Raw genomic sequence first — 17603 nt, forward strand, 5'->3', positions numbered from 1 at the left:
TGGAAGGTTGGAGAAAACCACAAATCACAAATCACAAGTATTTTCCAGCAGACAGCTTCTCAAACCTCACTCAGGTTGGCACCTGGTGTTTGTTATTCACAGTCTTATCATAACTTCATAGGCCAGAGTTCATGGAAGTTATAGCTGGCTATCTGGAAAGAGATAAAATTCTCTCAGATCCTGCCTTAGTTACTTTTCTGTTTGCTGAGACAAAATATCCAACAGTAAAGTGAGAGAGGAAAGGTTTATTTCTCTCACGTTTGTAGAGGGTTTAGTTTATAATCACCTGGCTGCAAGACAGGGTGCATATCAGAGGAGGACAGTTCATGGCAGGCAGAGGACAGTAAGAGCAAGCCATCAAGGGAGGAGACAATCACATATCCCCAATCCCAGTATCACACATTCTATCTTCCGTCATCTCTGAAAAAGCCCCACCTATGACTGCATGAGGCTTTGGAGGACACATCTAGACTCAAACTATAACATTCCAACCCTCACTCCTTAAAGTCTCATGTGCATTTTTTTTTAATGTAAAAGGCATTTAGTCTATATCTCAGGGTTACCAAAGTCTTAACAGTTTTAGCTTTGTTGAGAAGTCTAAAGTCTCTTCTGAGATTTAAAGCAACTCTTAGCTATGAGCCCTTGTATAAGTGAAAAGAAAGTTAAACATTTTTAACATTTAATGGTACAAGACAAGCATTACTCTTTAAAAGGTATAAATAGCAGAGTATAAAGGAATGAGACCAAAGCAAGTCTAAAATCTAGCAGGGCAGACATTAAGTCCTGTAGATTTTATGACTAGCATCTGAGGCAATCTGTGGCAAGATACGAACTCTAGAGGGCTTGGGGGGGTCTGTCCCAGGAACTTATGGTGGTGGTGTAGTTCTCATGGCTTCTCTCTTGGGGTAGATGCAATTTTTGCAATTTTTCTCAGACTATCTATGTTTTTGGCTTCTCCAAACTTCTGGGGTTTCCACCACACCTTTGGTTTCACACGCACAGCTTCACACACTGCCCTCTCAGGACCGTATGGTCTGGCCTCACAGTCCTTCTGAAATCTGGTGGAAGCCTTCCTGATCCCACAATTCACATATCCTACAAGCATCCAGCACCACGTGGATGATGCCAAGGTCTGCTGCCAGCTGGAGCAATAGCCAGCTCCCTGCCACCCCAGCTCTAGGGGTCTACTGTCTGTGATGTAAATCTCAAAGAACAACTTTTCTAGGCCACTGCCATTGAGGAACATAGTGCCCTGGGGCTCTCTTTATAAAGCAAAGTCTTTTACTTTTGTAATTTTTTTCGACTTCCTGCTTGCAAGGCAGGCGCTTATGCCACTGAGCTAAATCTCCAGCCCCCTACTTTTGTAATTTTAAGGCTGCAAAGAATGAAGTCCTGCTGTTTTCTGTGATACCCTCAGGCCATCTTTTTTACTTCTCAGCAACCAAGATCTCTGTTCTGTCTTTGCAGTTTACAGCTTTACTGAACCTTCTTTTTGGACCAAACTCAAAACATTTTGAATCATTTTGCTGATCTCTTTGCCCTTGATTTTCAACATAAATCTATCTAAAAGCCCCCAATAGTAGCCACGCTACCACCTCAATATTAGACTGACTTGAAATTTCTTCTGCCAGATTGATTAGCCTACCACCCTTAATCTTAGTTTCAGGCAAAGTTTCTGAACAGGAGCAAAAGGCAGACAAATTTTCTGTCAAGGTATTACACACATAGTCTGGCATCCAACAGCCAATACAGCTCTTCCTAACAGAAATCTACCAAGCCTGGTCTTTACTGGTATTTCTGTGAGCATTCTGGTCTCTGAGCTCTGACCAGAATCTTCCATCAAGTACAGCATAAGGCATGCCAGCTCTTCTTTTTTAGCTGGCATCTTTAAATCTTTTGAAAGTCTTCTCCCAAACCAGTCTCAAAGGCTCCTGATTGGTTCAGTATAGTCAGAGCAATGACCCCGCTCCTGTTAACAAAAACTGTCTTAGTTACTTTTCTTATTGCTAAGACAAAATAACACCCAAAGCTAAAGGGGAAAAGTTTTGTTTAGCTTATGGTATGTAGAGGTTTTGGTATATAATCACTTGGCTCCAAGGCAGAGTAGCTTGGTATAAGGGTATCAAGGAGAAGAACAATTCATAGTAGTAAGAAGACATCAAAAGCAAGCCATCAAGGGAGGAGACAAGCCTTTTTCTGTCTCTTATATTGTATTTAGGATACCACCATGGGGTGGGGTTAGCTAAATCAATCAGTGGACTGATTTAATCACCACACACCCTTAATCCCAGTATCACAGAGTCTAGATTCAGCCACTTCTGAAAAAGCCCCACCTATGACTGAATGAGGCTTTGGGGGGATATCTAGACTCAAGCCAAGCAGATCCTAGGCTGGCTTCTTGGGTGAGTGTGAAGAACCACTCATTTTAAAGTCATAGATTGGGGCTGGGTGTTTAGTTCAGTGGTACAAGTGCCTGCCTGGCAAGGATGAGGTTGTGAGTTCAATCCCCAGTACCAAAAAAGTCATAAACTGTGATGACCACACTTAGGAGAGGACTTGGACTACTGTCTAGAGGCAGAACATTCTTCCTCATGAAGAGCACCCAGCCCAGTGAAATTCTGATGGTGAAGTGTCCACATGTAGCTGAGGCCTCGCCAAGAAAACTAATTGTCCTGTGATCTGAGGGTAAGAACTCATGGTATATGAAAAATATAGTAGTTTCTTATTACTGCTCTACCAAATTACCACAGACACAGTAGTTTAAGGTAAAACAAATTTATTATGTTATACTTCTGGAGGTCAGAAGTTTGACACCAAGCTAACATTAAGGAACCATCAGGGTAGTGTTCCTTTCTGGAAGCTTTGAGGGAGAAGCCATGCTGGCTGCTCTCATTCCTTGGCTTATAGCTTCTTCCATATCAAAGCCACCAAAAGTCCACTGAGTCTCTGTAGTCCTCTTCCACATTTAAGGAAACTTGTGATCACATTGGGAATAGTCCAGATAATCTTATGTTAAAGACTACTGAAGTACAGCCTTAATGTCACATGCTATCTTAATTTTCTCTTGCTATGTAAGATACCCACATGTCTGAATGTTTTCTGCTGCGGGAGGTCATTACCATTCTCCTCCCTTTCCCCTTTCCTGTGGTAGGGACTGAAAATATCACACATGTGAGGCAAGCACCCTAGCACTGATTGCACCCCTGCCCTCGTCCACCTTCTGGAGGAACTGAAACACTTTAAAGTCTAGAGCTAGACCCCTGGGGTCAAGCTGCCAATGCAGGCAGTCTGGAATCTTCCTGGAGTCCTAGTCATAGGAGATTAGGAACATTCTCCAATTAATTCAGCTCTAAAACCTCAAAAGAATGCATCCAGAACATTCCCTAGGCATGTGTCTTTATCTATCTGTTAGGCTCACTTTATGCAAACATGATTTGTCCATCTATGCTCTAGGGTAATGAATGTAGATTCTCAACCTGCTTCCAGTCCCTGGTTGAAACAACCCATCAGGAGTGAGTTGCAGCCATAACCCTCCCTTCATCCGAGTCAGGGTCTGCTCTGTCCTGGTACTTATCTTTCTGTTGTGCTTTGGAGGTCACTCAGTGTTGGGCTCTCAGCCTGAAAAGGAGTAATTTTAAGCATCTTTTCATTTTTACCTTTAAATTTTTGGCATGTCTAAGTGACCGGGGGGGGGGCTCTCTTTGTGGGCTTATTGATCTTTGTGCCTGCACAGTACACAAGCACAATAACAGCACCTACCACATTGGCACCAGAATGAGGTGTGGGAACTGTGGTAAACTCTTAGAACAGAGGCCGGCACTCAGGCAAACTGCAGTGTCTTAGGTGCTGCTGTTACGTAAACATTATGTAAGCTATGAACACGAGCCCCTCCTCTTACAGCCGCAGAGCCAGCCATTTTGTGCTACCAGAACATCGCTATGTACCCCATCCTGAGTATTACGGTCACTTTCCTAAGCAACATCCCCTGTTCTGCTCTGTAGGGATACTGTTCCCACAAAGGCTATTCCTTATAACACTGGGCAAATGACAGGCAGGTGAGAATTGGGCACTTGTGCCAGGGCCAAGAGAAGGTCTTTGTGCACAGTTTGCATTCAGGACAAAAAATAAGCAGAATGGTTTCTCTCTGGGCTCTTTGACACCCTGTACCCTAATCCTAATCCTAATTCAACTCCTGGACAGCACTATTTTGGCCTGACAGTCAACCAGTTCTATAACTTGAAATGCTTCCTGGACAATCTGCCTCCTGAGTAGACCCTCTCTACCTGGCCCCAACTCCCTTCCTCACTTTGCTGGATCTTAGTGTTGGATCTTTTCCTGGTTCTTTTCCCGCAGGCTCGCCTCCCCACCCAGGGGCCACTTCCTGCCCTCTGACTTCTCACCAGGTGTTCTGCTTCCCACTCCCAGCTGTAGTCACTCACCAGTTGCCACTGCCAAGCCCAGAACTTTAGAGCCGGGACTGTTAACTCCCAGCGGCACCAGGGCTGCATGAATTCCACAACTGCACCCTGAAACAGGAGTCCCGGTGACTATTTCTCTCACAAGTTTCAGCTGAGGAAAACCATCCCAATGGCAAATGAGGAAGACTGTCAGAGAAAGGTTTTGTGCCACATCAAACACATTCCGGGCCTTATCTAATCAGGGAGCCTTCTTCAACAGCCTGTGGAGGCTGTTCCTACAAACTGCTCCTGAGCCAGGGAGAGGACTTGATTTTAAATGCAAAATAATGGCTCTTTTGGCAAATGCAAAGTTGGTTGGCAGCTGGAGGTTTGGGGTGACCTCCGACCCTCTCCCACAGTTCCTCCCAAGTTGCACTGCACAACACTAAGCCACCCTCAAATCCCAGGCTCTAATTGGCTCTGGTTTGTTTTGCTTTTCTCTTCTATCCAGAGCTTCAAAAGGCACTTCGATAATTGTTTGAGGCATGAAAAAGGCAGGTTTCAGCTTTCCTAACTGGAATTGGAGGTAATTACTGTCTTCCACACACGAGTCGGTACATGCTTGAAATCAGGCGGCTCTGGGTGTTTATAGAGGATGGCCAGGCCTGTGAGCCCAGGGAGGGTCACAGAAAATCCCGAAGGCTCTTTCAGAGATGGATGAGTCCAGGCATTTCAGAAACATCAGGGAGGCTTCTGTATTCTTTTGCTGTCACCCTGAAATGACTGTTCCTCAATTTTATCCTGAAAATTTGGGGGATGTTTTGGTTTTTCTCTCTCAAGAGACAGAAGCTGACATTCCACCTTGCTCGCATCTTGTTTATAGTGAGCAATCATGGGCTTGGAACGGGCTGTTCTCCTGTCAAACTTTAGAACAAGTCAAAGCCAATCAAGCTTGATGGAAGCTCTGCAGAGAACCAGATTAGGTTTTGTACTCTTAGAACAGCGAACCCAAATTTGGGCAGTCTCCTCTTCACTGCCTTGAGTGTGAACGTGGAAGGGGGACCCTGTTCCAAACCCCAGCACCTAGGTGCACAGGTGGCCACAGACTCATATTTTCAACGCTATGTGGCCTCACCACGGATGAGAGTATAATGATCTGGCATTATTGGTGGCTGTGAGATTGAGACGAGCTTAACCCATGGAGAGAGCTTGGTATCAGATCCACATCTAATAAACGCCTGATGTCAGCTACCATGACTGTCAGAGGCTTGGCTACTGACGCCAAAGGAACCATTACAATCTGGGCATTTTCAAAACTCTGGGGATTCGTAAATGGAGGAAGAAGCTGGGGATGCTGGTGTACACCTATAATCCCAGCACTCTGGGAGACTGAGGCAAGGGAATCAAAAGTTCAAGCCCAACTTAGACAATTTATTGACTTAGCAAGAGCCTGTCTCAAGAAACAAAACAAAGCAAAGTATTAGAGATGTACCTCAGTGCAGTGGGTTCAATCCCCAGTCCAAGAAAATAAATGAATAAAAATTAAAAAAGAGGAGGAGGAGCAGGAAGAAAAGGACTTGCCATGGGAAGGAAACTGGAAGGGAACAAGCGGAGCAACAGAGCTCCCTGCCCCAAGGCTGCCCTTTCAAGGGCATCACGTTAACATGTGAGTTTGCCGCAGACCCCACAGATTAGAGATTTACTGTCGCTTTTTTGCTACAGTATATTTCAAAGGCAGCTCACTGTTTAAACATCGCTCATACCTCAGTGTGCAGCGGGCTGTTTTCTTCCCAGCATTTAAGTAAGTAGAAGCTCAGAGCGGCAAAGGCTCGGGTTGAAGCAGGAATCACAGAGGAAAGAGAAGGTAATTTAGAGCAGGGAGGCACATATTTGGAAAGCCCAATTTCCATTCCTTCAACTGGCTCATGAGCAAAGAGAAGTGGGGGACTCAGAGGTGTCCTGGGGGCCCTGAACTGCTTTTAGAAACACCTCCTCCTGTGCCCAGCCCGCTACCTCAGCCTCACCTCTGTTATTCTCTGTTCCTAGGGGGCCGTGTCATCTCCATGCCACTGCCTCCCAAACCGACTCCTCTCTTGATGGGAATTCGTTTGTATGCCTGACATTTTCCTTTCAAATGGCCTCTAATCCCAGCTCTGTGCTACTGAATCCAATCAAAACAAAAGCTCCATCTCAGCAAGGCCTCAACATAAATGTTCCCACTGCAGATGACTTTTCAAGGCTGCTGACCTTTCTCTTTGTACCACACACTTTTCTCTCTTAGCCCTTAAGACAACTTTAATCACACTTTCATTCCTACACTTATTTCCCAGTAGACTGGACTTCATGGAACTTCTTTTGTTCTTCCCTACAACCAGGCCAGTGCTGACTTGTGAAAGTTCTTTATGTCAATACAAATCCAAAAACAAAACAAAACAAAAAAACCCCCATTGTCCTGATTAATCTAATATGGACATAGGTCTTCACTGTAGATTTGATGAATAAATGATTTCAAAATAGAGATGGGGGTCCTGGGGTCAGGGAGAGAGACGTGGGCGCAAAGGAAGACCACGAAGCTTGCAAAACGTTCTTGAGATCTCAACTTGTTTCCCTGAAATGGGCCTCAGCCCCTTCCTATTTGATTAGGTTTCATGTTTAATAAAAGCCCAAGCGAGTGGGAACAAACATGTAAGTTATAATCATGAACTTAGTGAAGGGCTGAGGGTTTGATTCACTTAACACTGGTACAGGGAGTACCTAATTGTCCGTTATCCATCCCATTGAATAATCTAATAGCTAATAATCTAATAGTTTACAATTCAGTGGCTTATAATCCTGAAATATTTAAAAATTTTATTTTACTCCATTGGCACACCTGTGTACTACATAATGTGGAGTTGGTCCATGTACATACCACGTTTTATTTCCTTTGCAGCCCTCTGTCTCCCCTCCCTCTCTTGTCTGTCCAGCTCTTGATCCTCTTGCTTTTTGCTTGTTTGATTGTTTTTGTACGTGATGTTTACTCTCCTTGTGTGGAGCTGGCACACGCACGGGACACACGCCATTCCTTTTCTCGTTCCCTTTTCCTCTTGCCCCGTCCCTCCCTCCCTCCATCTCTTCATCCTCTTCCCCTTTGAAAAAGATGTCTCCCTACTGCCTATTTTCTGACTTTTATTTTGTTCTTTGCTTTACTTTGGGCTTCTCACATAAGAGAAACCACGTGGTATTTAAGCTTGTGTGTCTGATTTGTTTCACGTAGCACTGTGGTCTCAAGGAGCAACTCTTTTCCTAAAACTGATTCAAGTTTATCTTTCTTTGCACTCATTGATGTTAAAATGCATTTTTCATTCCTCTGTTAATGGACAAGTAGGCCACTTCCAAACCTTCGTTATTATTGATTGTGCTGTGAACGTAGGTATGCATGTATCTCTGTCTCTGACTCAGGAATATACCTAGAAGGCAAATAGCTGGGTCAATTGGAATTTCTAGACTCAGTTTTTGGTGAATCACGGTACAGATTTCTACAGTGGCCGCACTAGTTTACATTCCTATCAACAGTGGCGAAGGTTCCCTCCCCCATCTCCACAGGCTTTCCAGCATTTGCTCTTATTCGATTTTTTGTTTGTTTGTTTGTTTTTTGTCTTTTTGAGACAGGGTCTTGCTACGCAGTTCAGGCTGGCCTTGAGCTCACTTTGTAGCCCAACTAGCAACGATTCTCCTGCCTCAGCCTCCCGAGTGCTGGGTTACAGGCACGAGCCACCACGCCCGGTTTACTTGATTTCTTGATACTAATCATTCTTTCTGGGGGTAAGATGAACTGTAATTGTTTTTTAAATTTGCATTTCTCTAATGGTCAGCGATAGTGAACATTTCTGTATGTATTCACTGGCCATTTGTTCTTCTGTGAAGTGTCTATTCAATTCATTTGCCCACTTTTTATTGCATCTTTTATGGAGGGGATCTATTTCTTTCTGAGTTCTTTATATGTTCTAGATATGAGTTCCCTGCCTAAGGAATCACTGGCAAAATTTTCTTCCTATTCTACAAGTTGTTTTTCCAGTTTTTTGGTTGTTTCTTTGCTGTGCAGAAGCTTTTTAATCTGAAATGATCCTGTTTGTTGATTCTTGAAACTATTTTTTGTGCAACTTAAGTTCTGTTCAGAAAGACCTTGCCTATACATATGACATCAAGAGCTTTACGTATTTTACCTTCCAGCAGGTTAAGTGTTTCTGGTTTAGTTCACATTTAGTTCTTTGATCCATTTTGATTTTAGCTTAGTACACAGTGAGAGGTATGGGTCTAGATTCAGGTTCTGCATGTGGAAAGCCAGTCTCCCCAACACCATTTATTAAAGACAATATCTTTTCTCCAGTGGTTTTTTTTTTTTTTTTTTTTTTTTGGCCTCTTTGTGCTTGGGGTTGTTTCTGTATCCTCTATTATATGCTGTTGATCCTCATGTCTATTTTTTTGTTTCTGCCAGTTCCAGGCCATTTTTATCACAGTGGCTTTGTAATATAACTTCAAATCTGGAATGGTGATGCCTTCTGCTTTGTTCTTTTGATCCAGGGTTGCTTTTGCTATCTTGGTAACCCTGAAATTTTATAAGGGCTTTGGACTATATTTCTGAACTTGCTTCAGATATAGGGAGCTCTGGTGTTTAGGAACTCATAGAACTTTCTGATATTTCTGACGTCACTGCTCAATTGCCCATTACGAACTTTGGGGGGCTATAATTACATACTGAAAAACACTGCATTGTTCTTTGGAGGAAAATGTGTTGATTTTTCGGTCACAGAAATGGAGGCCCAAATGCCAGCTTTTCTGCTTGCTTGCTAGTTTCCATATACCTGGCTCAGTCTGGTTTCTTATGGGTGGCTTCCTCCCAGGACTGTTAGGAACCACAGTCAAGCTTTCAGGAAAAATTCATCTGAACTGCACCCTCAGGCAGGCGCAAAACAAGTCTAAAACAGTTGGGTTCCTCACACACTTTCTGTTTCATGTCTGGAGAAAGAAAGTCTCCCTCTTCTCCCTTTCTTTTCTCTTCTTCTGTCTTATATTACCTTCTCTTCCAGACTCAGTGGGACGAAGCCGATAAGGTCTTGGTCTTACAAAGCAGGCCTGATTGTGACAGCTTCTGATTAGGTCTGTGTACATCTGAAAAGAAACTGCTGTCCTGAGCAACTGCATATGGAAAACTGACTGTGGAATCTCTCTGTGCTCCACGAGCCTCACCAGTGGTACACATGATGGTGACTTCCTTCATGACGGTGTCTGTATCTGGGCATGTGCTTGGGTCAGAGTCCCAAGGTTGCAAAGTGAGACATCCTGAGATCCAAGGCAGAGCCAGTCATGTTGGTGGTGAGTAGCTGGGACCCCAGAGTTCCCACCTCCCTTTCCTGTCAAGAAGCTATATCTCGAGGGAAAACAGCTGTCCATTCTCAGGCCAACTGGGACTCAGGCCAGCTGTTTATTCCAGATGCCAAGAGCCAGATGCACACCCACTCTTCTCTCTCACTCCCTAAGCCTGAAGTCTCAAGTTTTATTGAATTTGTTAATAGCCTTAGGGACTTGCTAAAAAGTATTTCTCCAGGCTCCACCTCCAGAGAATTGGACTCAGTTCAGGCTGGCCAGGAAATCAGCATGTTGAATAATAACACTCCTACCCCATCTCATCTTTTCCCTAGTACAACTGATTTGAGACTCATACTTGAAGTGATCACTGGTACAGTGGCAGCACTGATGGACTGGTAAATGTCTAACAACTAGCTTGGATGGTGGGGTTGCAAGTCGGTTTGTAGTTTGCTATGTCTGTGGTATAAATATTCCCACCATGGTCAGTTCAAATTTTCAACAAGATACTATGATTGTGAGGGAGGAAAAAGTACATGCAATCAGTTCTTATAGGTCTATAGTAATTTGTCCAGCAAATTACTGAGGAGAAACATCTGGATGCCTTTGAATGCTGTTTCCTAGGTTCTGGCATAGAAGGGCCACCATTTCAGCCTAGCGTGTCAGACCTCTAGTTCTTTCTCTCAGTCTTTACCTCTTTGCATGGATTGTTTTGGTGAGTGGTCACCAGAGACTGAATAGGGTTCTAACCCAGAAAGAGATAAAGGTGAAAGAGAGAGAATTCTAGGGAAGAAAAAGTATAAGATGTTGGCTTCAGCCATACTGCTCATTCAGTCCAACTTCCAGCGATAAAAGGGTTTTCAAACACGTTTCCCCCTTCATTTGATGAGCTCACAACTTACATCAACTCACATGAACCTGCTGCTGACCTGAGGGGGATGAAAAGACTGAGTGTCAGGGACCTGAAGGGATGGAAGGGGACAGGGTGCTCACATGACCTGGGGGCGCTAGTGGTTTAAGGCTTCCCTGTTGTCTTCTGTTCTGGCCCCAGGTTTGAAGGTTTTGGCGATTTCCTTCTGCCCCCAACTAGGCGAACAGATGTGGAAAGGTCTCCGGTTCCCAGGGCTTGCTGTCCTGCCTGCAGACGGGTGTGTGCTCCCAGACAGAGCAGTTACGCAATCACATGCCAAATAGCTGAGCCCAGTCAGGTGTGGGGCGAAAACCTACTTGACATTTCTGCCCTGAAAGGATGTACAAGCTAAACTGAGCAAGAATGAAAAACAGCCACCTCCCTGCTGTTTACACTCTGTCCTTGGTGTAGGAAATCTGTGGCAGGGTAGGAGGGTGCGGAACCACTCAGAAGCCACTGGCACCGTGGTCACTGGAACAAATGCACCTGTGGGTCTGCTGCTTTTCTGAGCCCATGTGATGGTTACTACCATGGAGAGCCTTGCCCATTCCTAGGCAGGCTAGGAGGAAGCCTGCTACATTGGAAAGCGGGTCCTTTGCATCCTCTGAGGTTTCCCCTCTGGTAGGATGAAGGGGAAGCAGGGTCACAGCAAAAAGGTGCAGGTGTTTGCTGCCCTGCCTTATTTATTCAACACTGACAGTCCAAGGAATTTCTCAGACAAGTGGGACAAACAAAAGCACAAAGATTACATTAATCTCCCTTAAATAAAGAACCTGCCTCACATCTAGTTCACTCCCAAGAATATCTGCCTAGTGATATGTTTTCTAGTTTATGCAATAAGTGGTAGCCATTACATTTTACACACAGTTCTTAGCATGTAGGATGATCACCTAGATGTGCTACGCGTAATGGCACGGCAGCCTTTCCCCTAAAGCGGTGGTTCTCATAGTGAGGTCTGTGGACCCCTGGGATCCCTCCCATCCTATCAGGGTGCCTGCAAAGCCAAAATTATTTTCATAATACTACCAAGATGTTATTTGCTTTCTTCACCATGTTGACATTTGGATAAAACTGCTGGCGCCAGACAATACTGGCAATCAGTATTCCTCCCCGCTACAAACTCACAGGGGAGAGAAAAAAGTTAGTTTCACTAAAGAATGAACCTAGATGAAGCAATTGAAATTAAGAGTTTTATGAACCCTTGCCTAAAGGATACTTTGAGCTAGTCTGAGTAATGAGTTGGAAAGGAGGCATCCACTCTGCTGGTACATTCTGCAGTGTGAAGTTGCTTTGGAAAAGTACAAAGGACCTGGTCAGTGCTGAGTCGCAAGCAGAGCTGATCACTTCCGCGGAACAGCAAGAGCACTGAATAGCTCGTGGTTATTCAGACAGTGACTGTCGACTTAAGAAAGATATTGACAGTATTTATTGTCTAAATAGAAATGCTGAGTAAACACTGGAATTTTTGAAAACTTGTGTCTGCCCCCGTGAGCTCAACACCTTGCTTCTTCTTATAGCAGTTTCTGATGAGATCAGGAGATAATGCTAACAAATCTGAAATTTTAGTTTTCATTGTGGCATATATCAAAGTAAGATCTGTGTAATTTAATAAAGCAATATTTTCCAAATGACCCATGCATAACATTAAAAAATCGTGCCTGGGCAAATGATCTATTCAAAGCACAAGCCAGACCACATGGATTTCAATATAACTGAGCACAATTTCATGGCTATAACTTCAAATTGCAATTAACCTTTAAACTACCATTAGCTGAGTTTAGGGATATGTCAATGAAGAATATTCATTATTATCTGAAAAGGCCATCAAAATAGTCCTTCCTTTTCCAACAACCTATGTATGGAAGGCTGGGTTTTCTTCACATACTTCAACCAAAACATTATCACAGCTGATCGAATGCAGAAGTAGATATGGGAAGCCAGCTGTCTTCTATTAAGCCAGACATTAGCGTCTACAAAAATTTAGAACACTTTTCTCACTAAATTTTGGTTTTTTTGAAAGAAAATATAGTTCCTTTTATGATAAAATATTTTATTTTAAACTTTTTAATCAAGTAATGAATTAGTAAGTTTTAATGAACTGCTAAATATTAATTTATTCATATAAATAAAAATTTAAAACCAACAAATGAATATTTTTCTGCTTTAATTCTTAATATGATAAATTATTTATTGCTTTATAGCAAAGTACCCCCAAGAAATTTGCTTAAAAAAAACAAAAATCATTTTTTTCTCCCATAGTTGTGGGGGCCCTGGGAATTCAGGGAGGGCTTTTTTGGGCTGTGCTGCTTTGGGGCCTCAGATCAGTTGCAGTGATCTGATGGCTTGGCTGGAGCTGGAGGATCCACTTTTGCTCACAAGTGTGATTAGAGGTTGCTGGTTGTTGGCAGGAGGACTTGATTTTCTTCCATATGCTTTTTGTCCTACAGTCTGCAAACAATAGTCACTGGTTTTCTCCAAAGTGAATGGAAGAGGCCAAGCAGGAAACTGTAGGTCCTTTTATGCCTTAGTCTTTGAAATCACAGCCCATCACTTCTGCCATTTTCTGCTTGTCCTCTGGACCAGCCCTGATTCAGAGTGGGAAAAAGATCCCCAGGGATGTGACTGCTGAGTGACGAGGACCTTTGGGGGCTATCCTAGAGACAGGCTACCACAGGGCTTATTGGTAGATACTACCTGAACACAAAAGCTCTTTGAGGGTTTTCAATACATTGATAGAGAGAGGACGCATTTAGACCAAAACATTTGAAAACTGTCGTCCGTATCTTTAAAGAGTCATCACTGTTTATTTTATTAATTTCCTGTTGTTCATAGCTACGATCATTTCTTGTTTACATGATTTCTTGACTTCTGCAAGCTTGGACTCAGCTTCTGCTGCCCAGCTTCTTCTGAGTTTGGCTTACTGAAGACTCATAGGAGTTTTCACTCTCCCCTAGCCCCGGACTGTTGGAGTTTTTTGCAAGCTTGGGCTTGCTTTATAACTCTAATCATTCTCAGGTCTGGCTCCCTGGAGAATCCTTGTCTCCCAGAGGAGGTCACCAGTGGGAAGAGAAGAGCAGCTGTGAGCTGTTTATAAGCAGACAGACCAAAGTCCCTGTCCTCATGAGGCTAATAGTCCTACAAGGAGAAAGAGAAACAATAAACATATAAAGGAGTTACATCGTATGTTAGAGAATGATAAGGGGAAAGGTAGGGTCAGGTCAAGGAGGATGTGGAAACACAAGGAGTCATGGACAGCTTTTGAGATAAATGAGGATGCTCAGGGTCAGGTCAGCCTCACTGAGGAGACATCAGGAGAAGACTTGGAAAGGTGAGGAAGCAGCTGCGGCCAAGTCCCTGAGGTGGACACACATCTGGTGTGTTTGAAGAACGCAAGAAGGCTGATGTGACTGGAGAAGAATGAATGGAGGGGAGATGGGGGAAGCAGGTCGGTGTGCTAACAGGAGCACATGATTTAGGACCTCTGCGGTCACGGTAAGAACTGTGGCTTTTACTCTGAATGAGATGGGAACCATTTGGAAGTCATTTGGTTGGAAGGGTTGCAGGGAGAGGGAGAATGGGACCTGATTTGGTTATTAGGTTGAGAATATATTCGAGAATAAGTAGAACTAGGAGAAGACCACTAAGAGATTATTGCAGCTGACCAGGGGCAGAGGCGGATGCTGCCAGTGGGATTGGTGGGAGCTGGTTGAATTCTGGACATATTTGGAAGGAAAGCCCATAGGACTGCCCTGCAGCTTGGGAGTGGGGTGTGCAGGAAGAAAAAGCTGCAGGTGGACCAGTTTGAAGGGAGGAGAGATTCAGGGAGTTCCATCAGACAGAGAGTTGGGGCTGCTCCCTGATTTCTGGAGCACCCAGCTACACTCACTGCTCCAGGTCCCAACCAGCCTCCCAGGCAGAGTTTCTAACAGTAAAAAGGGAAGCAAATCACTCCCTGTGTCAAATTTTATTTAAGGGAATACAGGAATGTTGTTCTTGAGCCTCTCACTTTTTTTTCCTTCTTTGAATTTCTTACCAGAAGTGAAACAAAACAACCCGAGAGATAGAATCTCGGGCCTAGAAACACTAGCAGGTAATTTGGGACTTGAAAACAAATGTTCCCTGAAGTACATGAAGCAGGTGAAGGGAATTCTAGCTCTAATTCTTAAACTACACCTTATCCTGACCTGGCAAATAACTTCCTTCCAGCCCCAGGCGAATCCCTGCTTCTACCTGCCTGTCCATAATCAACGTTTAACAACAAAACCCCAGAAGTGTAAAAAGGAATACTGATCGGGAGGAGATAGCAGAGCCGCTGCTGCAGGGCCTCTCTCCAGGAGCCACATCCCCAGCAGGAGCACAGGGACGAAGAAGAGGCCTGCGGCCAAGCACCAGAGCATCTGAGGACTCTAGGGTCAATATCTCACTTGGGGCAAAGTGGTTATTTTTGTTGATCAGACTTGTCCACTTGCTTTGTTAGAACTTCATACCACTCGCTAGCCGTGATCAGGGTCTTCCAGATGGACGGGATCTTCGGAATCCATCCATTACAGTACGTCAATCTTCCTGCCGAGGAAAGCAGGACTGGGGCTTCCCAATTCTGGTATGGATAAGGCAGCTGAGGGCTGGCAAGGATCAAGCTCTTATGACGCCAGGAAGAAATGAGAAGAGTAAGGATTATGATATGCCGCAGGAAATCACTCGGAAGTACATATTATTCCCATTTTACAATCAGAAAACTGAACCTAAGACAGGTTGACTTGCCATACAATTCAGCCAATCGCAGAGTGGTGCATGGAGACTCAGATGTCAAATCATGGGACTATATTTTGTTTGCCCCTGTGAGGAGGTAGGAAAATGCCCTTTACTTTGTGCATGTTAACTTGTTCAAATCTCCAGGATTCCTCTTTTTAAAGAAGTGAAACTGTCCAACAGAACTCCCTGCCACGGTGGAAATGTGCTACATCTCCACCTGACCTGTGACTTGGCAGCCCCACCTGCCTGTGGCTAGCAAGTGCTTGAAGCATAGCAAGGGGAACTGAGGAATGGAAAATTTAATTTTATTTCAACTTAATTGATTTAAGTATAGCCATACATGTCCAGGTTTGGTACTGGCCTGCGTTTAGCAGTGAAAGGGCCTAGGAAGGAAACTGACCGGACAGTACACAATCAGCCAAACATAAAGCCAGACTCCCTAAAGGCTGGGTTAGAATTTGAGCCTGCTTCTTACCAATTTGAGGCCCCAAGGAAGACCCCGATGAGGGTCAAACAAGCCAGTGAGAGGCTCAAGACCTGCACCAACTACCTTCCAGAGCCTGCTATGGTCCAGACGGCTGAGGATTTTGACTCAACAGTCCCAACCCTCCTGTTTAAAAAACAGGGTTTCATTTTTCTGGACTTAGGACTAACCAAGGAGATGGTGCACTCCCAGCCCAGCTTCGCCCTGTCAAAATGTGTGGCTCTCAAAAGTTTCCACCTGCGGCTCTTCCCAGGAGGTGCAGCTACCAGTGCCATGTGTCTGAGGCCGTTGCCTCATCAACTTCTGCAGTCTCTGAGTGTTCGTCTCTGCTGTATCAGCGCCTACCCTACAGCTGCGAAGGACACCCCATGCTGCCCAGCACAACATCCAAAGTTGCCACTTCCGCGGCTGGCCCTCGCCCACTACTCTGCCCTAAGCTAAGTAACACTGTTATAATCTGGTTCACTCTGCTCCGGTCTCTGGCTTCCTCTTCCTTGCTGTTCCCCAGACACAGCAAACAGTACCTGTCTCTGCATTTGCTGTTTCTTCTCCTGGAGCGCTCTTCCTGGATTGACCATGGCTTATTCTCTCTTCATTCGGTCTTTGATCAAATGTCATCAATGCTGCACACCACACTGCCATCTCTTTCCGTGCTCTGCATCTTTAAGGCACTTATCACATGTCTGCAGCCAGTTCTCTGCATTTGCAAGTTCTGCCTCTGTAGATTCAGCCAACCACGAGTTGAAAATACTCAGAAAAAAAGTATCTATACCGAACATGTATAGACGGTTTTCTTTGTCATTATCCCTTCTCAACACAGTACAACAGCTATTTACAGAGTATCTGCAAGTGTCACAGGTATTATAAGTCATCTAGAGATGATGTAAAATATGTGGGAGGATGTGCATATGTTAAAGGAAATACTATATCATTTTATCTAAGGAACTGGAGCATCTGTGGACCTTGGTATCTGTGGGAGCTTTGGGACCAATCCCTGAGAGCACCAGATATTCCTGCATATGTTTCTTTGGTTTTATTTGCTTATTTTCACTAACATTAAGATGTCAACAGCCAAGTAGAAACACTGTCTTTTTAAAAATTCTGTGTCTTTTGCTTCTAGAATAGAGTCTGTTACATAGGTGCTCTCTGAATATTTGCAGGATGGGTGAATGGATGGATGGGTGGATGGATTCATGCATGACTGATTACCTTGATGGCGGGAAGGGTAGACTCAGGCTTGGCTCACCCTCCACAGATCAGTATTTTCCTGATTTGGATGCTGAACCATGAGAAATAAAGAGATTTGCTAGTTTAATTTTTTCTGCCCTGGGAAAGTTAAAGATCACAGATAATCCAAAACTCAGTGCCAAGTTCTCTGATTTATAATCGAGGAATTATTCACAGAGAGGTAAACAAGAGTAAAGGACTGACAAGCAAGCTGTAGGAGGAGAATGATGGAAAACAGACGGAGAGACCTGTGCAAACTGCATGCCTTCAACTGGCCTGGCTTCCCACTGACACACATTCAAATTTGGATCCAGAGAATTCTTGGATTTCCATTCCCAGAACTCTTTGGGTCACACTGCCTTGTTGTCTGCTAAGCGGAGAGGTGGCTGCAAGCAACCACCTCTAGGCTAGGCAGAGCCAGTCCTTATACGATGAGATTTTGTACCTATCTGAGAGGCACACCCAGAATGCCAGGTGTTTCCTCTGT

The 17603-nt window shown here is 44.2% G+C and overlaps 2 long non-coding RNA genes across 2 annotated transcripts in view; one reads left to right on the forward strand and one right to left on the reverse strand.

Moving 5' to 3' along the window:
* Positions 1–16988, forward strand: part of LOC106028207 (uncharacterized) — a 76992-nt gene extending 60004 nt beyond the window's left edge. The window contains exon 3 of the long non-coding RNA XR_010044910.1: positions 14860–16988. This is a non-coding gene — a long non-coding RNA (uncharacterized LOC106028207). The remainder of the gene's footprint in view (positions 1–14859) is intronic.
* Positions 13438–16546, reverse strand: LOC134474217 (uncharacterized). The gene is made up of 3 exons (XR_010044911.1): positions 16414–16546; positions 15141–15292; positions 13438–13788 (listed from the first exon to the last, which is right to left on the reverse strand). It is a non-coding gene; the product is annotated as an uncharacterized LOC134474217 (long non-coding RNA).
* Positions 16989–17603: the final 615 nt, after the last annotated feature.

This window comes from Cavia porcellus, unplaced genomic scaffold (assembly GCF_034190915.1).
Source record: "Cavia porcellus strain 051 isolate PalLab524CR breed Dunkin Hartley unplaced genomic scaffold, mCavPor4.1 scaffold_31, whole genome shotgun sequence".
Taxonomy (NCBI): Eukaryota; Metazoa; Chordata; class Mammalia; order Rodentia; family Caviidae; genus Cavia; species Cavia porcellus.